The sequence below is a fragment of the Diadema antillarum genome, unplaced genomic scaffold, assembly GCF_040938485.1.
Source record: "Diadema antillarum isolate AM-2024a unplaced genomic scaffold, OU_Dant_1.0 scf00000054, whole genome shotgun sequence".
NCBI lineage: Eukaryota > Metazoa > Echinodermata > Echinoidea > Diadematoida > Diadematidae > Diadema > Diadema antillarum.
The window spans coordinates 823448-851228 of record NW_027270943.1 but is presented as its reverse complement, the minus strand read 5'-3'; the positions used below and the strand labels follow the sequence as shown (position 1 = coordinate 851228).

General features: G+C 39.7%; 1 pseudogene; it reads right to left on the bottom strand.

Annotated features, from left to right (window-relative positions):
- Window positions 1-27781, bottom strand: part of LOC139715743 (transcription factor COE1-like) — a 148952-nt pseudogene that overhangs the window by 102250 nt on the left and 18921 nt on the right.

Sequence of the window (27781 nt, the reverse complement as noted above, 5' to 3'; positions counted from 1 at the left end):
AGAGGTTATGACGTATGAGAGGACTACAACATGAAGTAATTATAAAAGGAATTCAATAGAAATTCATTTTCCATGAAAATTACACATTCCATCAACTTGATACTGACATATGTTAAGGGTAGCACTTATTCCCCCTGCTTTCTGAAAGCGGTTAGTTAAGTTCTCTTTCATTTTGCTGTAAAAGTGATTTTTTTTTGTTGAATTCCTTTTATATTTTCTTTATATTGTTGTCCACTCATACGTCATAACCTCTAGTAGTCTCCTCATCCAGCGGTTCCAACACCAAAACTTTAAAAATTCATAACTTTTGCATCGATTGTCCGATTTTCCTCAAACTGTCACTGATGTGTTCAATTAATGTTAATGCTTTTACTCAATCCACACTGCTCTTTGGGTTTGCATTCCCATTAAGTACTCAAGATCATTTGAAATTTTAATGTTATGTTCTGTGGAAAAAGACAATGAAATAAAATTGAACCAAATTGAATTGAATCAAACAACAACCGAAAGGTTTCATATTTAATCATTGGAAATCTTACTCAAAGTGGCACTACTGAGATCAAAACAAAAAATTATATCAATTTGTTGGAGGGTCAAAATTGATCCTACAAATCCCACAAAGCTACTTTTAGCATTGCCCCAAATCTCTGAATTATATTTATATTTTACCAGTCACATGACCTCAGCATCAGTTTCTAAGCAAAGTGGAACGAGCACCTTGATTACAAAACCTCCTTCTAGGGGCAAAGAAAACTCTCTAGTTAGGCGGTCTAACCCAACCTCAGTGCCACTTGTGGTCAGCGCGTACGCCTCCTCTGCCGGTTTCCCCTCCATTTGGGCAAAAAAAGCAACATTTTAAACCAGAAGGAGGCTCAAGTACACACTCCACCTAGATCAAACAAGGTGGATGGTCTGAGAAAGTAAAACATCCGAATGGCTGACTACCCTCTTTCCCCTCCACCTCCGTACTCTCTCGAAGCTGGCAATGACAGTCTGGGGGGAAGGGGGAGGGGGATGTTGGGGAAATAAAGAGCAGTGACAACATCACTTCAAAATAGCTCTATCATCATCCACTCTGAATTCTTTCCTTCTCTTTGCTTTCATCTCCAGTTGCTGTCTGACCACCAAAATTAACTCTCCCATTCCAAACATACATGTGTTGTCTCTTCAAGTGCACCTTCATTGGACTTGCTATCAGATGGGGCTCATCCTCATATTCTTCTGCTCATATATTCTACTTATCTTATCATAATACCTGATTTGATTACAAAAATACCAGAGCACTACTATTTGATATCAAGTAAATTCTTGTGCTCAAAATTTCCTTTCCTGTGTATGCTTCCAAACTCCAGCAACCATATTTCCCTGCTAGATTTTTAATTAAATTTCTCACCAGGTGAACATGTTCAATTTGGCTGTAATATGCAGTTAGCATCATATAATCACACAAACAGAATGGCACAGGTTTCATCGAAACTGATGCGATGTGAATTGTACTTTAAAGAGAAAAATCTATCAACAGTGAACATATGAGAATGTTACACATGACCTTATTCAGTAAAACATTCATAGTGTCATAAACAACTCATTTATTTACTCTTCTCATATCATTACTTGTTATTACTTTGGAATTCCGCATTCTTCAAAATCACTGAAATCTGCAATACTTCATCTGATGACTCTTCCTCTCCCTCTCTCTGAGTCTTTCTTGCACTCTCTCTTTCTCTCTACAATTCCTTTCTCTTTTCTATCGGACATTTTGAAAACCTCTGGTACTGATTGATCACAGAGAGGCTGCCCCCAGAAGGTCAAGCGAGACTGCACTAGGGGTCAAGTGCTTTCGGTAAGGCCAGTCCCCGGCACTCACAGAGAACATGATGGATTATTCACAGTTGACCCGATACAAACATTTTCTCTTTCTCATCAAATGGGGGAAGACTCAACCAAAACTTTTGCTATCCTTCCTCCCCCACACAGCACTGCAGCTTCCTTTTGCATCTTTCCATCTCTTCTTCTTCTTCCAACTCCTCATATTCTTAGCCATTTTTTCTCCTTTTTTTTGTGTAGGACTTGAGTCTTTCTGGTACTTTTGACCTCTATAACATGAAGGAATCAGTAAATTTCACAATATTTCATATGGGCTTAGGCAAATTGATTTTGAATTTGTGGAGAGTAAAGTGAAGAGTAGGTTGATACAAAGGAGATAAGAACAAACAGAGAAACACACAATTTCACATACACACCCTCAAATAATGCACATACACATACATTGAAACGGCCTCCAGGCGTTGCAGTGATTTTCACGAGGTGCTACAGCAAGTAAATTATGGGTTGAATTGTTTACTTGGAAAGACAGAGAAAGGAAAAAAAAAATTTCCAGGGGGAAAAGTCAGTTATAACACCCGAGGGCAAGTAGACAGGCTTGTCAAAAAAGAATAAAGTATATCAATAATATTTTGTCGTGAAAAATAGTCACAAAGATGTATCTCTTTCATTACATCAAATTAAAGGTATTCATTCATTACATGACTATTATTCACGTTGATGATTTCTGATACCCATTAGATAAAAGAATATCATCTTACCTGCACATGATTTCGTGGGTGAGTAATACACGACACATTTCTGGATTCTTGTCTTGTCCTTCGTAGATAATAGCCTGCCAAAAGATTGAGAAAAAATAACATAGATAAATTAATTTATGAGTTCAGAATGTGTCTTCAAAACAATGACAGACACATTTAAATCAATTTTTCTTCTTACGATACATTGAAGATATAAACAGAAAAGAAAGCAATGGATGTACATTATCATCATCAATGAAAACAACAACAAAAGATACAAGTAACTGCATATAATCTCAACATGCCATACCCTTGATGACACTGTAAAACGAGGAATATTCGCGTGCATTTTAATTTCGCGAATTTCGCGAGCGGCAAGATTCGCGTAATTAAAATGCACGCGAAAGTTCTTGTCTACACTATATGCATTGAATGCCAGTGGCAGTTCGCGAAAATTTCATGCCGCAAAAAAGGCCGTCGGCTCCAATTCGCGAAAAATTCATGCCGCGAATATATCATGTTTTACAGTATTATATTTCAGCAAGCCATAACAATAGCAAACTACAAGCTTTAGAGCCAATTCTGATCTAAACATGAAAATAACAAACACACATTTCTGGACACAAATTGACCATAACATAAACAAACTTTCACAAATGTACATGTCTACCATGTGATATATCCACGAATTAAAGTAAACATACATGTACCACCACTGACAAACATGATGAAAAGATAAGAATCACACATTCATTTTCAAGAACTCTGTGATAACCATGCCTCACATTTCATCACAACTTCTCATAAACACACATCCCCTGGCCCATTTGACAAATTTGATTTTATGCTTGAAAAGTTCTCATTAGGAGGGACGGCACACAATCATTTACCGTCTATTCCCCTCTCCATACAGTTAAACACACACACACACACACACACACACACACACATACATGCACGCACAGACACAAAACATACACATAGACACCTTCACTCTCTCTTTCTCTCTCCCTCTTTTTTCGCGGGCAGTGCCAGAGACACTTCTTCACATCTTTTTCCTACATCGATAAGCACATCTTATGCGCAAGATTGTTACACAACCATGAAGAAAAATGCCCATCTTTCCTTGCTGGCTTCTAAAGAGCCCATAGTTCAGCCTGTGCTCTGAGGTTGTGTATGAGGGATGCCCCTGCAGTAGCTGCACGTGACTTGTATGATATTCCGATCTCCGGGCACAATGGATCGCACTCTGAATTTAGAAGACTAGGCAGCGGACAGAGGAAACAGAGTGCAAAGTAGTCTAGCTTCTGGACTGTTCATGGTTTTTTTTTTCCCCAATCGTAATATCAGGACACACACTACCTTCACATCAAACCCAACACTGTCACATTCAAGAAACAGTGCACTCCTGTCCTACAGCCCCCTCCAAAAAAAAAAGAGAAAAAGATTAAATACACAATTTCTCCCTTTCATATGACAAAAGATACCATTGCATAATTCTTTCCTGAACTTTTGACCCCTGTTACAACTGAGAATACTGGTCTAGACAGTTTCTTCTTTTTTCTCTGGTGGTATAATCCTCAATGATTACACTACCATAAATGTTTTGATCAATGCAAAGTGTGTGTTGTGCTATCCTATAATAATAGAAAACAAATAACATGAAAAAAACAAAATATGGAAGAAAAAAAGTTAAAAGGTTCAGAATCAAGACTAAGCAGGAAGGGGGTATAGATGTTAATGAGTACTGATGATCAAACTGCGTGCTACTCAGCCATGTAACCAAGCATGACATGCTCTCATCTCCCTACCCCGCCTCCTCCTTAACAGCGTCTTCACGGGCCGCACTCAGCCCTGCTAACATCGTTAGGCCTGGGATCAGCCCACCCCATTCATGCGGTGCACAAAATCCAGGACGCAAGAACTCCGTAGCCATGGAAATACAGCACCCAAAGAGGGGGATTCCTACCAGCACTGTAATGCATCTCCATTGTACCAAAGCACTTTGTGAGCAGGGATAAAGTGAAGATACCACCTCGTGGACGATAGTGTTAATGGAAAGTGCATATTAAATCCCTCTATCATTAGTCAGCTGCCATATGGCAGAATATAACTGGAAGTAATTCATGACATTCATTCAGCAACTTGGACAAAATCCTGATTTCCACGCTTGAAAATCATTTTCTGCCATGACACAAGATAGCACAAAAAGAAGCACCTAATTTCTTCTCTTTCGTTCCACGGCAAACACATTTTTTTTATTGCTACATGATATATGATGTATTGCCTATGATAATATTTCACATCATATTCAACTACATAAACAACTGTAAGGTAATTAATGCTTACCAAGTTTGGCAGTCACTTGAGTTTAATAACCCGAACAGTGATATGTGCTGACTGACCTTACTGGCTACCACACTAGTCGCCCTGTCCACTGAGACTGATACACAGCAGTGAATCATTAACAATAACTACAAATGTTCATGCTCTAGCAGTATCTAAAGTCGTGCATGACAGTCCTTGATTAATCTGTCTAATTCCTACCCGATAACCTCCATCACTTAATAATGTAGGATCTGCCTTTCCTCAGCAGCCACTTTCCATTTCTTTACTTTAACACATCAACTGCAATAACCACTCTGTTGTTGTTGTTGTTGTTTGTTTTTTAACCTACAGGGTTTCCAGCGTAGACAAAACCGCATCTGTAGGAGCCCAAATTATGCAACCATAGAATTACTTGGTTACAAAACTAAATGCCAAATTTCTCAAATATTGGATTCATGTATGGAATAATCAAATTGAATGAGATATGGATAATCAGTCTTCATTCTTATGTCATATGACAATCAATGAGATACCAAAACTATGCCTTACTTAACCCATTGAAGACTAGTCCCGAGTATACTACGGCAGGTGTCTATGGGAAGCATGCACATCCTCAACGGGTTACTGGGATTCCATAACACTAATCATGACTATAATAGCTTGCTGATATATAAGCTTTTGATGTGATTCATCTCATTGGAAATTCATACACATAGGCTATACGTGTAATAGGCAGCACTATAGCGATGACACTTCAATTGATCGCTGCTTTATGATCATCGTTTATACCACAAAGACCAGGATACATGAAATTGGGCAACAGCTAGCAATTGCAACTGATTGACAAATTGCCCTACATCGACATATTTCATGAATTTGAACGGCTGGCAATTTGTTCATAACTGCACATCAGATCAGATCAGATCAGATCAGGCTATTACTGAAGATATTGTGTTTAGTTTGAAACGAAACTCCTCCGAAGTTTGCATTTACAATATTTTGCATGTTTGCTAAGGGAAAAGTTTAAGGTAAGTTGATCTTGCTTGCATCATGCCCTCTGCATCATTTTCCAAATTCCTATCCCGGGCATTTTTGTTTTGTTTTTGTCCAAAAAATTATAAGATGATGCACTGGTATGATTAAAAGGCACATCTGCTCACATTAGTAATAGGTCTTTTCACATAATTACGACCTTTGGCAACTTAATCCCTCCCCCCCCCCCCCCCCCAACAAAGTCTGGAAAATACATTTCAACATGTTTTGGTCTCTACACTCTTGTTTTATCATGTGTTGATGAAATACAAGTGAAAGGGTCTGTTTATCTCTTCAAACCAGACTCTCATCCAAATAAATGACAAAATTATCATTGGCTGTAAATTGCTCTGAAAAGTGGAAAATCAATTGCCATTCAGGTTTTGACATATAATCATCCACATTCATACAACCTCAAGCAATTTGTACCAATCACATGTTACAACACGTCTTTTAATCCAACACTGATAATCTCTATTTCCTGTCTTTTTCATCCACTTTCTTTGTTCTTTTTCCCTTTTTTTTTTTCTTCACTCATGACATTCCATCTTGATTTTGAGGCATTTTTTCCCCAATGCCTAGGAAAGCTTTGAGTAGTTCAGGGAGAGGTGAATTATAAAGACAGTCTGATTCTAATTAAAATGCGCTGCTATCAGTCAGGTGCAATAAGGCTCCCGGCCCCTGACTGATGCCTTCAAACTCGTTAAGCAGCACCAGGAGAAGGAAAGGACGAAGAGGAATACACTCTTGGATGCTCGGGACTCACACCTGTTTGTATTTCAGACCCGTAACAGCACCACGGCTTGGCAAGAAATCACCCTCTCATCGCAGGAGTCATACAGAAATTATTACTAACCAGTTGCATAGCTCTTGTAACCATGCATTCAACTCGGTATTTACAACATACAAGATGCTAACAAAACAACAATGTGCTTGCAAGACACTACCTTGGCTTATTCTCCTCATTAGAATAAATCTTTGGATTCTTTATGAAATTTTAAAACAAGGAAACAGAAGTGATGAATGATCTGATGAAGAAGTTAGGATTGTTTTTGTCCTACCCTACAAATGCAAAAGTCACAACTTTCCTCAACTAAAATTGTTAAGACAGTGCATGAACATCTATGGTGAGACAGCAGCGATTTCATCTACAGTATCAAATTTAAGAACTATCAGAAATCAAGTCTGATAGTACTTAGTATTATGTTTTAGATATCTTTTTTTTTTTTGGAGGGGGGGGGGAGGTCATGAAAACAAATTCCAGTTTTATAAAGTTTATGCCCAAGTAAAAACTACTCATCAGTTCAACAATTAAGATGTTGAAATCTTTGTACAATACTGACATCGATTCTCTAACCTGAAGATGATATAATGAGACCATTAGTAAATATTTTAACAACAATAGTGTTGCAGCATTGTAATTGGGTGAATTCAATTGAGTATATTCCTCATGGGGAGTGGGAGGGGGGGGGGGGGGTATACAGTTGTTAGAAATGTACTGGTAATACTTGGTGCCACAAGTGGAACCAAACCATCATATGATCAAATATTAACATCTCAATACAAGTAATACCTGGCTATCAGTTAAAGCCTGGCTCCATGAAGGAAACTTTACGGAATGAAGGAGTACCCATTGGTAGAAACATTCAGCACAGGGGTAAGGGTTGACAGATATTCTTAAGTGCTCCCTTGAAAATGGTGCTAAATACAAGATGTACAGACAAAGAGAAATAAGAATGAATAAATGCATAGAAAGTGGCCAGCCTAATAGGTCCCTCTGGTGAATGGACATCCATTTTAGTCAGGTCTTTTTCTCACAAGAGTCAGCCCCCTTTGGTGATGAGGTGACACCTAATTATGGGACAGCCTGCTGCATAATATCATGGACATTGGGAAGGAGCAAGCATCAAGAAGGAGAGCAACAATTACAAAATTTGGCAGGTATTTTAGCAGTCCCAGAGGCATCATTAGTGATGCCAAAAGCTACTGGTGTGTGCCCCTCCAGTTCCGCTCCACTGCACCTGGGTCTCTCGTTCAAGAGGGCCTGCCAACCGTGGACATTTTTTGACATCAACTATATTTCATGATCTTAATTTATTTGCTCAAATCTAGATTGCAGCTTATCTGCACATTTTGCAAGGTTTACATCGGACTTAAAGGTCCATATCGGGTGGAGCAAAAACTTGATATCTGTACAAATTTGAAATAAACAGCATTACCAAAAGATTCCAGTAGTACCACAACACAAAGAATGTAGCAGCAGGGAGGTGGAAGCCTCTTCCACCTCCCTGGTAGCACAATCTTTGATGTCATCATTTTATTGGAAATTATTTAATTGAAAAATATTGTAACAGGACTGACAAGCTCATAATTACTGTTATTTTTTTTTTTAATCTAACCTCCCATTCTCAGCTTTATGTGAGAGTGAAGGGAGTATGGGCATATCTTGTACATAAAGAATTGCAATGACTAACAATGTGATACATGAGTATCAATGTACCATGATACATGTTTGATTTTGTTAATAATCTTGTTGCTCACTCTCTCATTCTTTCTTTCTTCATATATTTACACACTTGCATGTTGCTATCCAAGAGTAATTGTGTAATATGATAAATGCATGTGAAAATTAGGAATCACAAACTTGGCTATAAAATATATGTATGTATCTGTTTTTTGTATTATTGCTCATAATTACAGTCTAGTTGCAGATGAATGAGTACACACAACAAATAAACAGGAAGTATATTCAAATTGCACACAAATTGCCTATTTTGTGCTAATTTAAGTTTCTCCATGTAAATTGGATAATCATATCTTTCGCATAATGATGAATAAGGTTTTTGGACTATGAAGAATTATTGACCAAATTTCCATGCTGACTTCATACACCTCTGATGCACAACTTAAATCCTGTGCTGTGTTTAAACTTACCTTGAAGAATAACCTTGACAAAAGAACAAATATCATGAAACAAACTACCTCTTGCAACTCTTGCAGTGGGCTGACATGGATGCCTCAAATTGTCTACCATCTCCAAAAATGCAAAATCAGACCATCAAGAAAGAGAATTGAAATACAGGTCTTGCGAGTGATGAGGGGAGAGAAAGGGAGACAGTGACAGGCACGCTTGGGTGCTCACAACGCCACAGAAAATGGCCAGTCTATTCGGCGGTTGGTCGTGACTCACTTTCAAGGGTCTCTCGTTAAATTAGTCTCAAACGTCCATCCCCATTCCAGTTGGAAACATCATCTGAATCGACGAATCCATAAACTGTGTCGCAGACTACCTAGACAGAGCTTCAGAAGGTAGCAGAAAATAAAATCACTCACATTCTCAGTGATAAAGGGAAAGAAATGTCCCAAAAAATCTGTCAATACGTTGATATGTGGTCTACTACTTGTAGACTACTCAGGGCGCTTTATCCACGGCCTAGAAAAATTGAAATCTTGATCAAACATGACACGCTGTGTTCACAACTCCACAAATTATGCTAATTACACATCATGACAAAATTGCCCGCCGCGCCGTACCAGTGCAACCAAATGTGCAGTGAAGAAGCAGAAGTCTGGCTCCAGAATCTCGAATCTCTGTAGCCCGTTTTTCTCTGGAAATAAAGAAACCATTCCCAGGACTGCTAATGAAGAAGTAGAGAACTTTGCCTTCTAGGACCCTTTACACAACAAGGCATGGGTATGATGCAGAGAAGTCTCGGAAGCATTGAATTAATTAAGAATTAGGAAATGGCAACTATTTAATTGAGTTTGAAATTGTGTCATCATTTACTGTTAATATGTCATGGGGTATGAACTTTGGTTCACATAACTACATTGAAGTCTGTGCTGGATGACATTTTATGTAGGCCTACATACACTTTTAGTCAATTTTGCCTTGTAGGCCTACATTCAAACGTATGCAACACTACGTCTTCGTATGGGTGTGTACAAGAGTATGTGTGTGTGCATGCTGTTTACTTTTGTTTTCTCCTCAGTTAAAACTCTCCACCTGCATCTTTTGAGATGTTGAAACATACAAATGACCCTTTATTCCATGGGAGTAACCAGCGTTATAACTTTCACACTTTCTAGTTCTACCAAATACTGTAAAACACGATATATTCACGGCATGAAAATTTCGCGAATTGGAGCCGATGGCCCTTCTTGCAGTATGAAATTTTTGCGACTTACCATTGGCATCCAGTGCATATTGTGTAGGCAAGAACTTTCATGTGCATTTTATTTTTAATTTTGCGAATGTTGCCGCTTGTGAAATTTGCGAAACTCAAATGCACGTGAACATTCCTCGTTTTACAGTAGCACAGGTACATTGGCTCATGACCGCTAAGTCATATAATTGCCTGTAAATTTTTGAACACAAGACTGAGGGTCGGAGGTTGGTTGGTGGGGGGGGGGGGGGGGGGGGAGGTGTCCTGGTGCGAGCCTGGTGTCCCAAGACAATAATTGTAATGCAAATAGACCACGGGGTTTATCCATACAGATGAGGGGGTTAATGATAACCATCCATCATCTGGCAGGAGTCTGGGCTTACTGCTACAGCCATCTCGTCTTAGCAGGTTGCAGCACTATTTGTGTCCAGACTACCCAAACCACAGGCGACTACGATGTTCTCGTTCAGTTTTGCTACCTCGAAACAACCTATGGTACGGTACTGTACTGGTCAAAATCTTGCAACACTGCTGCCACCCTGTCGTCATGGGTTGTTGCCGATCAGTTTCTCCACTCTGTGATTTGGTGACATTATACCTTTTTACTAGCATGTTCATTTATTCAACATTGTCAGTATTTCATAGGGTAGAACACAAAGTTTTCTTTATTTCAAGTCCTCAGTTGCTCAGAATTTACGTAACTGTTTATTTTGGTCGCAAGATTTCCAACAGCCCCTTAATTCATTTATTCATACATTTTGTTTAAAACTTTTCGACTTGAATTTCTTAGAAATGATTAATAGGCTATGATTTATCAAATTTATAGGCCTACTTTAAAAGGATGGAAATGAACATGACTGAAATGAATTTATTGAATTAAATTAAATCAAATTTAAATCCATTCAAATCCTCAATTTATAAAATAATTCTGGAATTGGCATAATGTTAAAGCCTAAAGATCCTGCTTGACTCAAATTGGCAATTTTTTTATATCTTTCTAACTTTTGTTCATGTTTGTAGTTCCATCTAAACTTATATGCAGTGAAATACAGAGGTGCCAATCTAGATCATGATTTGTACAGGAAAAATTCCCCACTCCCCAGGATTTGATGGGTTGGCTGTTCTCTCTGATCACTCTGTTGAAGTGCCTCGTGCCACTATGCTAAGTTTTTGGTAACATCCAGATCTACCTATACAGTATACATTGGGCAGAGTAATATTCTACAGGCAAACTCGAGTAACAGGTTGGTCATCTGTGATATAACGCCATTCTGGTTCGAAGTGCCGTCACATTTTTCCACGCTACGAACACACATACTGCAGCATGCCAAGCGCTTGTACCAATTAGAACCTCTAGACTACTTACATTGCATCTGTTTCTTTACAGAGTTCACGGATAACAATGAAGTAAGATGTGTGCTGCTATCTTCTTTAGATCACGATTAGTACGGAAACAGCAGACTGCTGGGACATCACTACCACTCTTGAATTGGTCCCACTCAACACCTAGCTTTGCTATCATGCTGGACGAGACCATGACATTGCATTCGATCAGCTGGTTATGTTCTACCGAAACAAGCCTTCGGGCCGATACACGTTTACGATAATTCAGTTCTCATTGTGTTCGTCGTGCAAGTTTCCCATGCAAGTTGTACGTACCGAAAAATTTGTCACAGTTCCGCGCGCCAGCAGTGCAAACGACGGCGCATGAGTGTCACACATACAAAATTCATTGCGTTGTTCTATCGTACAGGCCACTTTACTAAGTACTGCACAAACTGTATGTCGAAAATGAAGAATTTATGGCAGAATAATTCATTCATGTGATTTTATAACGACTTAACTGCACTTGCACGCTTTCATTTACAATTTTAGTTGTGCACCAATTGTTCCAATTCGGACTATAGCAATGATAAATCAATTAACAAAGTCAAATATCGCTTTTGTCTCAGCAACTTTTTGCAAGTGTTGTGTTCTGATAACTTCCCAAACCAACTGTTGTTTTTGCGTTTGCTTTTGTTTTGATTGTTTATTTGTTTGTTTCTTTGTTTCTTTTTGTTTGTTTGTTTGTTTGTTTGTTTTTGTTTTGTTTTGTTTTGTTTTTTTTTTTTTTGGGGGGGGGGGGGGATGGGACGCATTGAAGTAATTGGCACCGTGATAGCGACATACCGAAACTTTACGCGAAGCTCCATCTGTCGTTAGCACATGGGAAGGGGAGAGGAAAGAATGAACACAAAGTTGGGAGGGAAATTCCCATTGGAGACCAACAACATTTCAAAATTTACGTCATGAATTATAAACACACCTTCAACTTTTAAACGGAGACAGTTTCTAAGCTTGAAAAAAAAAACCCCGACAACAACAAACACAAAAGTGCTGCACACTGCGTACGTACGGAGATCACTGCCAAGCAAACACGATGCCATTGGCAGTAGTACAATGCGCATGCGCACAACAATAAACTTCTGACCAATCAAAGTAGGGCATTTGCGAGGCGTAGGCGATAGCCTATCATAACTTCGCAAAATAGACTATCTACCTATGATATAGCTGAAGGTAAATTACATTGAATTCTTCACAGAGCGCTCTTACTCCGAAAAAGAAAATAAATATAAACATAAACATGAAAAAGCAAACAACTTTACACAAAGAAAAAATAGTTCGAGTAAAATGCAATCTGACAGTTGCCGTACGAACATGAGAATCACGAAGTTTCGCGTAAGATTACATGGGGAACTACGGCGGAGAGTGCTGCCATTCGCTGAATCAATTTTGAAATTTGCGCCAACCGCATTGCCAATTAGAGGCGTGCAACAATAAATATTGCTAAGCATGATAAAATAAAATCAAACTGTCCGCGGACTCTGTTGCAGTCATGTAGCGGACAGGGGGCCCGCAAATTCGTCGAATCGATGGCATTATTACGTGGAATGACGCGGCAGGGCCGGAGCTATAATTTGTAATCCGAACCAGCGTGTCCGAGTCGGGAGAATCTCCCTGCAGCTCTCGTGTGACAATTATAGGTCTTCACGCCTCGCTCCGCGATCCTGGGTCGTAGCGGGATAACCAGCCACCATTGAATCTAATTAACTTCAGTCATAACGAAGCAATCTAATTAGTACAGCCATCAGGCCTTCAGCCAATACAGACGTGTGATGCTATCCAACGTGCCGAGGATGCGGTGGCAACGACACATAGATTCTTCGGAATTCCACATTTCTTTGTCTTTTCTCTCTTTTCATTTCCATATACCCCCCCCCCCATGCACAATGACATCTTGCGGGGCAGAGAGTTAACCACGAGGCGCACAAGAGCTCCAATGTCAAACGGAGTTGGTTTAGTCGCCCCAGAAGTAATGAACATTTTATTTTTGGAGGTCTGTGTTATGTTGTTGTTTTTGTTCTCTAGAGTCAGTTTGTCAACAGATAATGCTGTTAGTAAATTTTGTATTAAAATGAAAAAGATTCTTCGCATCTGCTGAGAAGAGTTATATGATGTCATAGCAGGTAGGCGACAGCTCAATGTAGGCCCCAGGTTCTTTACACCCAACTTGCGTCATGGAGGAAATCGAGCTGATCAGGGTTTTTTTTTTAGGGCCATCAAAAAAAAAAAAAGTGGTGGGAGTCTGCACTGAAGTAGGCCTACTAGAACCAGGGAGGTGTTAGAACGTTGCATCAAGTAATGAGGAGGGAGTGAAAATTCGTGGGTCTTTTTTCCCTTTCGACGATGATATCTACCTTCTCTCTGTGCAGTCACGACTCTGGAGCAGTTGCAACTTTTTGACAGATTCTTCCCCCAAGGACTACTCAGCGTGCTGTTATAGACTGCCGGTTATTCTAGGGGAGTAGTTTTTAAGCTTGGCGCGAATCGACTTTGGAAAGGTGACGGTGACATTAGTAAAACAGAGGAACATTCGAGAGGTTAACAGACTCTCGACGACAAAGTGTGTCTATAGTCGCTAATAATCAGTTCAATAAAATAGCTCTAACCGCGAGCCATCACTGATCAACTCAGAGTGTGCTCTTTGCTGGAGTTCTCGACCGAAATAAAACGACATCGACATTTATTTATATTTCCTCTTTCTATCTCTCCCCCTCTCTATCTAACTCTCTGTTTCTATTTCTCTCTCTCTCTCTCCCTGTATCTCTTCTTTCACGTGATAGTGCTTTAGCTGCGGCAATGTTTATGTTCTTCCCGCGAAAAGCCCCCCCCCCCCCCTTCCCCAACACTGAAGCGCGCCACGCCATGTGACAGAGCGCTGACATTATAGGCGTCAAACGCACGACCAAATTGTACTCTTCATTTAGCTAGTATTCGGGTATACTTGTGCCGAAGAAGCTTTTATCGCTTGCTATGTTTTCTTTATCTCCTTAACGATGATCTTACGTGATTACTAAGCGACGATTTCCCAACACTTTATTTTTCCCCTCTCTAGTTTCAAATTTGTTTTCACTTCTACTGGGGCGGCATTACGCGCTTTTTTGCAACTGCAATTTCAGTCCCAGGTGAATAATTCCACGGTATGACGGCGAATGCATCCATCTATTACCGCTGAAATGTAAGTCTTACTGTCTCTGAGAGATATTAGAAGCATTCAAGTAGGTCTAATGACATTTAAGATAAATACGTATTGAATTCACAGGAATGGAGAGAGAGAGAGAGAATGCGGTTTGAAGATGTCGTTTCAATATCAACGGCAGCGGTAAAAAGGTCTAGTAACTACTTATGATATACTAGCACAGCATTTCGAATTATTTTATGAGAATTGCCGGATTTTCTTGGAGGTTTGCTCACCAAAGAAACATTGACATTTCATAGCACGGTAGGAATGACTGATTCTCTGTGTACGATTAGAAATTTCCATGAAGCCGTTTGTGATGGTAACAACTCAATTACAATTTTATTCGCTCCAAGTCCTTTGTTTGAAATACACTTTGTATCACACTTTCTAGTCTTTTGTAGTGGCTCTCTGTTTTTCACTCATAATGATTAACAACATACTATAACTCCTCATCCTCGCGTCACGACGGTGAGATTTATACGACAGCGTCGTGAACTAGTGAACAGGGCTCTAACTGGGTTCAAATATTGCCCAGAGCGTATTATGCCCTACAGCACATACTATGCTCCTTTTGTTTGTTTGTTTGTTTGTTTGTTTTCTTGCTCGCTTGTTCGTTTGTTTGTTTATGTCCCCTTTGACCTTAGTACGTAGATGGGCTCTCAGTAATGTCGGAGTAATTAGAATGTAGTACTAACACTACAGGATTCTTCAGTGGAATAATGCTAACTTACGATGAGGATGCTGCACACTGTTGATAAGTTGATAAATGAATGAATGAATGAATGAAAAGTTCATAATTTATTCTCATATCATCGCGGGCTGAGAGACCAACGTTATAAACAATTCCCTCGCAAACGTAAATTGTAAGGCTGTCATTTGGTTGTAGGGTTCCTCTTTCCAATTTGTTTTTTCTCTATCTTTATTTTTGGGGTGTATTTGTGTGTTCTTCACATTCTTAAATTCAGATCTCGTCACATAGTCATTGTTTTCACATCAATGTTACAAGAATCTTCAAAAACTTATATCAACATTGTACTCCAGTGATTCATATAATTTCTAAATGTCTCTTGCTTATCTTTATGAGCACTGCGTCAAGACAGGAATCTTGGAGTTTATTGTTGTTTTTTTAACCCACTGTGCATTGATCCACTGGATTACAATGGTGATATGACTTTTGAAGATACTTGTAACGTTGATGAGAAAACGACTGTGTGACCAAATCTGACGTAAAGAATGACTATTTGGGCATGACATCGCCCCATTTGATTGGAAATATGACCACACAATATTGGTAGCGCACCGCCGACACTGTCCGCAACAGGGTACTTCAATAGTCATGATATAATCATAACGAACTATTTTCTTTTCGGTCACGATGTGAGTTTACCTGGCTATTGCGAAGATATTTCCAGGGAGGTGAGAGGTGGGTAGTCTCACCTCCCTGATATTTCGTATGCCAGATATGACGTCATGTTTGTCGAAGATGTATTAAACGGGAAGTGCATCTTGCTCACGGACTCAAAGAAATTAATCGCAAGTGCAACAGGTGCCATACACACTTGACTGCACGTCCTTTCCTTATAAACATCGTTGTACGACTTCATGTAGACCAAGTGCTTGGTGGTTTGGTGAAAGGTGAACGGATAGGTAGGGCAGACAGGCCCTAGGCGCGTTGCCACGCTGTTCAACCGCATGAATTAACCTGTTTAGTAATTTATTACGAGTAAACAGGAACTAAATCATCAAGAAAAACAAAAACAAAGGTATTGGTAATAAAGGAGCAGACGAGGACATACAGAAACAGTTTTCAAAAAGCACGATGATCCTGCCAACGAGCAGAGAAACATGGTATCGGAAGCTTTTCAGTGCTGGTCCACTGGGGCTCCACAGCTAATGATCTTCTTCGCAAGCTCTCCCGCTGACTGTCGGATACAAGCCTAATTGGGAGTCACAGCAGCGTGACGCAACAGCTCCGAGTTCTCGCGTCTGATACCACGGGCCGCCCTGCTCCAGCTACTGCACTCCGCATTCTAGCTCGACGGCCAAGGGCCTCCAACTCTCCGCGGACTTGTTAAGGGGACGTTCGCAACCAATTTTCGCGCCCACATCTCGCGAATTTCAATTGGGCCCAATGGACACTCTCGAGGTCTACACATACGCTAGTTGAGAGAGTCCCAAATGTCCCTAATTGCGACATTTTCAAGAACTCCAAAGTCGTCTCCCTTCGATCGTTATAGTCGCGAAAGATAAACAAACAGAAAGGGGGAAAGGAAAATAACGTGCTTTATGAAATAAACCCGTCCGTGAGCACTCGCTCCTAATTGTCTGTAGGGCCTACATTGATAGCTGGTAAGTATCTCCTATAGATATACAGACCAAGGGCTACATGTGATGAGGTACATTTCCATCATTCAGAGCAAATAGTGCCACGACAGAAGCTGAGGCAGTAAATCAACTGTGTGAATTTTTGATTTGTTATGAAAGCAAGAAGCCTTGGAAACCTTTGATAATTACGAAGTATTATTATGCCATGACTTACAACTAAGGAGTTACAGTACAGCCTAGGAATGCTAGAGTGATTCCTGCAAGAAATCGCGAATTTCAGAGATAAGAAATCATCTCTGGTATAACACATCGATTCATCATACTGCATGCATCGAAATTATTCGTGTTCATTGTTGAGATGCGCCACGATGCTAGTTGCATTTAATACGAGGGGCATAGAAAGGGAAGTTGTCAAAAGATAATATCTGCTGCTGTTTATTTCAATATTCAGGTCTTACTCGGTAAAGCTTTGATAGTGGACATTGACAGCACAAACACATTGACGTGATTTGTCTTGCTCGGAGTGACAGGAGAAATTTATGCATTTGTGCATTTATTTTCCATTCACAAATTTCGTTGCGCATCATCGGCTGTCATGGAGTGTGCTGGAAATGATAGAGCAAAAAATAAAAGAGAATAAAAAAGCTGCTTCGTTTGGAGAGGAAGAAACTGGGGGCTGATAGTATCGTAGTGGTCGTAATGGTGCAGCATCACTGTCAGACGCACATAATGCTGCGTGAAATTAGCGCGGGGGTACGACGGGCGGAATGTGTTACGGCGCTGAGTGAAAGGCGATGCGATTGGCGCGCAAACAGGTGCGGTTCGTGCGCGTCAGTGCGTGCCTTCGTCGTCGCCACCACGTCATTTATCACCCGCTCACTCCGGCTCGGAGAGAAAGGGATACACGCACGAATATCGGTCGTGAAAGCGGGGGGGGGGGGGGGGGGGGGGCCGGGCGGGGGGGAGGGGAGAAGATGAGTGAAGAGACTATAACTTTCTAACCAAATAAGAGGCATGCAGAAGTTCATGTTTGCAGTGGGGAATATTTAGGAGTGCAAACTAAAATCCCACAACATGTTGACTTATTCAAGGTTTGTTTCGTTGTTGCTGTTGTTGTCTGTCGCCCTTAATGACAGAATACTCCTACGGAATCTATTTCCCTGTTGCATATATCATTTATGACGTCGTCGTTTAAGAATATCACCGTGGAGTGGTTAGGCAATCGAGGTAATCGTCATTCTTTTCTTCTTCTTCTTCTTCTTCTTCTTCTTCTTTTTCTGCCATTAACAAAGCTGCTGGCAAATTATCATACTTCTCATAATGATGTTTGAGCACAATCTTCGAGGGGCTTTTTTCGCACTGCCTTGATAATATTGGACCTCAACAGGGGAAAAAAAACAAAAACAGTAGGTGGCATTGCTAGCTCGTTGTGTTATACCTATCTACGACGGATGCTCCCGATGTGTGTTGAAGAGATTGAAAATCATTTGTTGATTTCATAATGATGATTAAAAGAAGGCGACACACTAATTCAAACCTGCAGCATCATTCTTTCTTATTTTGAAACACACTTGATCGCATAAATGACATGCACGTGCCTTAACGAAGTCGCAGAGTTGTTTACGCTTATTCGTCCGTTCGCGTGTTTCTTACTCTTGCTTTGTATCTTTTCCTTTCTTTCTTTATTGCTCTTTCTTTCTCCTTCATCTCTTTCTTCATTTCTCCCTCTGTATTTCTCACTGTATCTTTTACTCGATGAATGGGATTTTGTCCGCGTGGATTGACCAGTCACCACCGTGTCTTCAAACGGACTGATCCGCCGTAAGCCGTCAACTATCTGTGCAATGGGACACGAGAAGTGCCGATCCGTGCCGAGTTGACTTCCCCCGTTTTGAAGCTATATAGCCAGAGCGCCACACCACATGAAAGACAACCCGACTCGATGTGGATGGCGGCGAGATGCGGGGAATCCGCACAATCTTGGAAGGATGTCGTGATGGTAAATGGCGGTCACCGCAAATACAACCCGGGAGGATGCGAGAGGAGGTAGAGGTGAGGCGTGAGGATGGAGGAGGGGGGGGGGGGGGTGGAGATGATGGGGTAGGAGGGGGTAGGGTTTTTATTCGATGGGAAAGGTGGTGTCAGTATCAACGATACATTACTTCAGTGCGAAATGGCTTGCGACAACGAAGACAGTGAATGAGCAGATGAAGTCGCAATGAGGAAATAAACGAAAGGGGCTATGTGATTGAACAAGCAAAATACGTTAGCCAGGACATTCACAGAATCTTCTCTTTCCTCTCCCTCCCCCCCCCCCCCCCACTTTCGATCTTGTTTTAACATCAACCACTGCCACATCATCCTCGTCGTCTGTCGCATAGTGCTGGCAGGGTGTTGCATCCGTCATGAATATTCACATGCGGGGATTCCGTACGCGCAGCTAGCAGCGTCTCGTTTGAGTCCAAGTCGGTTTCAGTGACACACGGGCTGACAGTAATCGCGGATTTTTACACCTCCAATTGGTTCAATGAGGGTTACTGGATCCGGCTCATCGCCAAGCGTTCTCAACCGTCGCGTTTCCTGGATAGACTTTCATTAAGAAAGGACAGCTTCTGCGTTTGTTTTTCGTCAAGGTTCACTATAGGAGTTATCCATTCTTTTACTTCCTTTCATCTTTTCTTTTCTTTTCAGCGGTGGACTCACAGAAATCTGGCAAAACACAGCCAAAAGACGCTCTTAATTTGTTAAGAGACGAAAGAAATCTTTCAGCGCGAGTAAGATTTGTTTTATGTAGGCCTACATAACAGGCATGACTTTTTGGTATTAAACGCACGCACATATTCTTTCGTGTCAACCTTTAAGTTGAAGCCTTTCTGAATAATTGTCATAAAAATCCACAAAACGCATAATTATTATGGTGATATACAATAAGCTCCTTTCAGGGCATAGTCTGCATAATATTTCACGGGTGATTATCATAATAACAATATGATGAATATAGTATGAACACGACATTTCACGGCTGACTATATACGGAGAGACTACCTTTCTACGCAATGGATCGTTCCCACCACGCCTCCTCCGACCCGTTTGAGGTAGGCCTATGTATAGTCTGCCTGTTTGAAAGGCTCCTATTATTATAATACAACTGATGCCTGATCAGCAGGGCGGATCCAGGAATTCCGTAAAGGGGAGGCGCCTTTACAAAATTAAAGGACGCGCACGCCCCCCCCCCCATTTATTTCTTTTGTTTTAACAAAAAATAAAGAGGGACGCTCGCCTGGTGCGCCCCTCTGGATCCGCCACTGTGATGGAGTACAAAGAAGTCAATTAACGATAAAGGTTTATATAATATTACTACGTGACAGTACTGAAGGATTTTTGCCTTTTCCATGTGCAAAACACGATGCACGATTTGGCGTCATTCGTCACCTCTTGCTAATTATGACATGAAAAATATTAAACTAAAGAACTACAACAGATAAATCTACCCCGATTATTACTAAATTACAACTTCACTACCCTTAATTATCTATATAATAGATAAAAGAAGTCTTCTTTTGTTGATCCAAGGTCAGTTCAATTCAAGAGATGTAATCTTAATCGTTGACATAATATGCAAAACTAATTCTTTATAAAATGTAAATCATTGTGATGACTTCGATGACGTCATGGTCTCCGTTTAAGAAAGAAGAGTTCAAACTAATACCATTATCATATCCTTCTGACTGCAAAATCCATAAATTCATAACCATGTCTGAGAAATCTCGTTACATCGACTCACTTTCTACATCCTGTGAAGATGGATGAACAACTTTGGTCAAAAACCCAAAACATCTCAGCACTAGCACGCCTATAAGATTGAATGGCCCGGTGGATGAGACACGATCTGTTTTCAATCGATTACGAACAGAAATTTGGGTGCGGGACACACTTTAAACGATATTCATTTATTCATTTTCCCCCTCTTTCTCTCGCCACCCCTCCCCCATCTCCTCTACTCTTTTTCTATCCCACTGCCCCTGTTGAACGTGCAATGGGCGAGCATGATTTTGGCTTCGACTCAACAGCAGGTAAGCGACAGTGGCAAAAGAGCGTGTCGCGCGTGAATATCACCTGTTAGTCAGAATCAATTAAATTTGGAAACTGAATATTTCCTTGGCAGTTTTGCACCAAAGCTTCCATGTTGCTTCAGCATATCGTCTATCGTTTTTTTATTCTCCTGTTACTCTCCATACTACTCAGCTTGACACACACACACACACACACACACACATAATCACATGTGTATGTGTTTGAAATTCATGTAGTTCACATTATCATGTGCACATTGTGCAGTCTTTCATGACTTTCATATTAATTTTCCGATTGAACATATGCTTTTACATCAAATACCAAGGATTTACTCAAATACACGTGTGTATATATATATATATATATATATATATATATATGTATATATTCATTCATTTATTTAGTTATCTATTTATTTATCTATCTATTTATTTATCTATCTACGTATACATCTACAACTGTATCTATATGACACATGTACATTGGACATCTCAAAGGTAAGTCTTGATAATCATACTCTTCTGTTGAAAGACCTTGGTAAGACTGAGAGAATAATTGGCACGAAATGGAGCATTATTTATATTTTAACGATAATCAAAATGTACCTCATCCTCAGATCGTGTCATCGTGATATTGCCAGATGACCCCTAATGGATAAAACTTTGTGGGCTTTCGGTAGATTTCAGATGAGGATTGCGACCTTTGTTTGTTTGTTTCTTTGTTTGTTTGTTCATTTTCCATCAGAGAAGATGGCTGGATAGCCCATATTCAGCTACGTTCAGCTGGTCTTCCATGGGGTCCATAACATTGCTCTAGCAATCTTTGCACACCTTTAAACTCGTATGAAACAGATCAACATGCCTCCTCACTGAATCTTACTAATGCGATGCTAGCGATTATGCATATAAATTGTGCACACACACACACACACACACACACACGTAAACACAGAAGACAAGCCAGCTATTCTGTGTGAGCGCTCATCAGTCAATAACATCATCACATCCCATTACCAATCTACTTCCAGAAACAAGAGCCAATCATATACACTATAACAGTATTATGCGGACATGCTGCACTCAACTCCAATATCAGACAGAATTTTCGCGCAAAGCAAACTGCAACCACCATTTGTGATCAAGTTCAAATTCTAATACAGAGCTCTCCCATGCAGAAAATATGGTTTTGAAAATTGGTGCCGCTGATAAACCACCTGACAGGACATATTACCTCCTTTAACATAATATTGATAATGAATTATAATTTGGGGTTTTACAATATCATGTAAATGCATGTAATAGCAACATGTAGGGGAATGCAGCGGAAACCCTCGGGTCAATGAGCTTGATTGGTTCGCCATGATTTCCGCTGGCCTTTAACATTCGAAGCATCATCGGAGTATATCTCAGGGTCCGAGTAAGATAAGATATCCAGTCAAGAGAGGCTATAATGTTTTATGATTGTTTTTCCAAACACTGATTCTGTCAAGATAATTGCCGGGCCAAATGCTTGCAACATATCGTCAAACACAAACTGAATCAAATGTACGAAGGGCAAGGTTGATCACAACGAGGCGCGATACAGTCACAACACAATAAGCACTTATAATTCAGTGGCCAGTATATCACGTTAAAATTTAGGCTTATTTCGCAAAATCACCAAATATATGGCTATTTTACCCTTATCTTGTTAAACAAAATATAAAGACCTGCCAATCGCCTAAATGCCGTGTAAACTCTACTAGATAGGTGAGCTGGCGGGTTCCAAACGTGAAGGCAGGTGGAACGGGGATCAATTTCTTCTAGCATCCGAGGCGATTTCTATCCAATTTCCTTCCCTTTGTCATGTTTGTGCTGCCAATCGATGGCGACCACGTTGACAAAAGACGGATAGCGTGAAACGGTTCCGACGTTGAACAGACCAGCCGATATAGATAATAATAGCAGGGATTATGGTAGGTGGGACCACAAGGCGTCAACGATCCCCTCCTCTTCATCAATACCAATGAACTCGGGAGCACACCTCCACACAGCAGCTTTTCTTCAAGGCTTATGACACTTTTACGAGACGAAGCAAAAAAATTCTATACCACTCTCTCACTTCTCGAAAGAAACGTTCCATTCCAGCGATAGCAATATCAAATCTATTACACACGGTTAATTTCATTCAGAAATAAGCTTGGGCATGTAGCAATTTGATATTTATCTTGACTTTTACACACTCACGTACCCTCCCAGTCCCCCATACAAAGAGGAAACTAATTTATTCAGTTGACGCGGAGCGTCATGCATATTTCAAACACTCCATACAAAAATTCCTACATTGATTCTACATGCTCAATAATGTGCATAGACGGTGTACAAATCGTGGCAATGTCCAATGCATGGTTTAGTTCACTACCTTAACTGAAAGAAATGCCTGGCAGTCAAGATGCTTCCAAAACATCATCATCACCATCATCACGATCACTATTATTACAGTCTTCAATGTTGTTCTCCCAAAAACCATTACGTATCAATTTGTAAAGAAAAAGTGCATTGTACTCAGCTTCTAAGCTCTTTACCTATAAGTCTTAGGACAGCTAATGATATCAAATTATTTCTAATAGAAATAAAGAAAAGAGCTGTATGACTGCAACAATCTACATTCAACGTATGTTCAAGTGCTAATTTTTGTATATTCAAATATTTGCTTACAGACAAGTCAGTCATTTTGTCCACCCCCGTGTCTCGTTAAACGCTCATCCACCATTTTGAAACCTCTTAATCTATTTGCAATGTGACATAATGATTGCCCATTTTTCAAACCTTTGTGTATTTCTGTGTGCTATTCTTTTCTTCAGTTCTCATTTTGATTTCTTTTGTTCATTGTATATACTTTTCATGTTACACGTTTTTATTATATCTTATTCATTGTTACTCTGTTTGTAATCACATGCTTTCGTATACTTACAATTTTTCTGTAAACTTATCCTTTATTTTGTATTATGATGAAATCTATGTACTTGTATTCAATTTCTGTAATATATTTATATGTTTTTGTTGGAAATGAAAAATAAATGAATGAATGAATGAATGAATGATTGAATGAATGAATGAATGAATGAATGAATGAATGAATGAATGAATGAATGAATGAATGAATATGTGTTCACGGCCCTGCTGAAAGCCAGTTAACAGCTGAAAACAGGCTTTTATCCGTGATGGAATGAAGTCAATCAATCATTAACATCTACGTCCTCATTCATTCGAAGATAGCGAATGTAGTAAATCACTTTTCATAACATATGTCATTCGCTTGACTTTCATAGCGTCAACACTGCACTCCGACTTATAGGCATTATCTACAATGATCTACGTTAGATCTTAGATCTTAGTGAGATTCGTCAACATTAACAGACTCCAATAAGAAAAATGAATACCAGTTAAATAAATACGAAAATATTCAAATAAAGTATGAAAATTGACAGCAAAAGGTTCAAATTGATCTTACCTGTTTGGTCATAGAGTCGATGAGTCTAACATAAAGGTCCTGCTCCGTACGTACACCTGTTTTAAGAGAACATATAGAAAATGAACTATCACTATATAGCTAAGGTTAATAGTCATTACCGAAGAAAAATAACGATGCAGCGAAGACTCGCCCAAGTATTAAAGTACACATGTTTCATCATAATCTGATTCTAAACTTTTAAAAAAAAGTTTATAAGAAAGGTTTCAAAATTCTTCGATACAATTTATTCATAAAGAAATACACCATGAGAATTCGACTCTTTGCTTTTAAAGTGCACCACGGAAAATAATCATGCAAAATATCGATAATCCATAAATCAATGAGGTAATTATAGAGATTTGTCAATTTGCTGTCAACACTAGTTGCAGAGATGTACATGTCGCGAAGGTCAGGTTTGACATAATATTCTTTTATTTTATTTCGATGTCACCCATCACCAACACAAGCCGTCTGTTTTCTACTTTTGCAGTAATCCTAAAAAAGAAAGGTTCGTGTCCAACGGTTTTGGGGTGGTTTTTACGGGGTAACTCGGGCATGAAGTGAAGCAATAGAAGTCTTCCTTTGGAAGAGAGATCGTGCGTAGTGAGGCGAGTTATTGTTCGCGTACCTGTGGGACTAAGACATGAAGTCCCGCTAACTTCCTGCGATCCAACAATCTGGTATTGAATCACCCACGTAAACTATAAGCCTATAGTCAGTACTCAAGCTATGACGTCATAATGGTCATTACAATGGCAACCTCTCGTTACGATCCATAACATACCATTACTGGCATCATCAGCGCATCGGTTGTTTACATACACGTCTTTGTAGGATTGCAATTATCATACAGTGAAACACTGACGGAATTTTGCGATTATCATCAATGTTTATTTCACGGGTAGTGCGAAAAAACAAAGATCAGGGTATATATATAGAGAATTGAACTACATTATGTTTCCCTTTTGAGAATGTTGAGCAGGTAATCGCCATGACAGTGATGTTAGTAATGTTGTATAGCCGGCAGTCACATTTATTGTAATCGCACTGATGTATGAGAGAGGCTATTCCGCGACCAATACAATTACTTCCACGTGAATGCAACTATATACCAAACCAGTGAAACCATTTCTCCCTCATCTCTCTTTTAGCAAGTCCTGTCATTACGTTCACACAGTATACAACCAAATCATGCATTTAAACGTTTTTTCTCTCTCTGAATTATAACGTGAAATAAATTATAAAATATTCTGCACATGGATAAGTTTTTGTTCTGCACTAGGAATAGACGTGTTAACGGACACTATCACACTATCATGGCTGACGAGAAGACCGTGGAACTGATAAGACCGTCGATGCTTTTCTCATCCTATTAAAATCACCAACCCAATGCAAATAGCTTTGTCATTAACATCTTAGACATAATTATGAGCAGGTAAGACCCCAGCTCTCACAGTCAGTCTAAAAATATTATATATATGAGACAACAATCTCCTCAGCAACGCGATATCTAGATCGTATTATTTTCAGTTCGACCTGTGCATGCTGCCTTTTACACATTTGACCTGGCCGCTGCCGACTTCGATTGTGGGCCATGTCATACGGCTTGCTATCGTTGCTTGCCACACGATCGATATTTCTGGACCGCTAAAGCTGTTTCGGCCCTAGTCTACACACAAACAGTGAAACGGATGATGTGAGACATGGAACCAACTACTTCGATCTTATTTATTCCTCCTCACTTGCTCTTCATTCTGCTTTAATCCCGTTTAGGAGATTGCTCGTTTGTTGCCTTTTGTTGGATACGATTGTCGGTCCAATCGATTCTGTATAAGTGGCTGATCACACTACTGGGTCGTCAAACCCAAGTTGCCTGTCAAGTTTCGCTAGATCTGCAGTCTTCCCTCAGGGATTAAAAATATACATTGTATATTCTTAACCAGACAGGGAAGTTGAGTTAACCTTACGGTAATTCAAGCAACAGTTCAAAAGTTACTTCCAGTACATATGTATCTTCTCATAGTACTTTGTTATATTTGTCAACTTTGTCGATTGTATTTAAATCATCATTTTGATTTAATTCCTTTGAATAATATTCCTTTCCATATGCATTATATAAAGGATTTCTGATGTGCCATGTGACGCTTAAAGGGTGTGTACAGTTCTGGTCGAGGTGAGGATTTAGCTTTTAACATTTTGCGAGATATTCAGAAACCACTCTATGAGATGTCAAAGAGCATACAATCCTAAAAGGTATCAAAAGTTTATTTGATGAAAATCGGTTTTGAAATGGCTGAGATATCCAAAAACAAGGTGAAACAAAGAGATCCTAATAAAGTTGTGGCATGTTGCCTTTTATTATTATCACTTTTTTGGATATCTCAGCCATTTCAAAACCAATTTTCATCAAATAAACGTATCCTTTTTAAAATTACACGCTCTTTCATATTTCATAAGAGGTTTCTCATTATCTCACGGAGAAATGTTCAAAACATGAATCCCTTACCTCAACCAGTACTGTACAGTCCCTTTAAAAACAGTCTCCAGACAAGAATTCCGTTATTTTTTTTTTGTTCCTTTATCAAGTGAATGACATTAATACAGGTGTGTCCATCTCAAAGTTTACTCACAGATACACATAAGTGACATATTCAATTTTTTCTTTACTTTCTTTTTCCAAGCAAACTGCATTACATGTCAACGCTCAGTTCAGTAAATGAGAAAATAAAGATGTCACTCAATAAAGCATGACAATTCTCATGAAAGCATGCCGCTTTACTGTCATACTTAATAGTAAAACTTTATTATGTCCTTGATCGTGAAAATAAGAGTAGGGCCTAATGTGTGTCCTGATGTTGCTCTATCATTCATGAGGTCTCGATGAATTGTCTGGCTCGGGTGGACAAAAAGGCCACTTTAACGAAATCAGACGCTGTAAAAGTTTAATCAAAGACTCAACGACTTGCACTTTTAATTTGCGGAGTGCTTGCTCACTTATTCACACTGATATGCTTGCAGGCGTTACTCCAGTCAATCCCTTTTGTAAGATCTGGGACATACTAGACCCGACGCGCAACCATTTGAATGGGACTACGGCGCTCTCAAATAAAACTATTCGCCTATACTCAGATTTCTCTGTAATTATGGTAAAATGCTTCTTTTTTCCGTCTTGCCTCAACAAACCAACAATGGCTCGGTTTTCTCGGCTAAACCAATAAAACATGGCGAAAGAGAGCAGA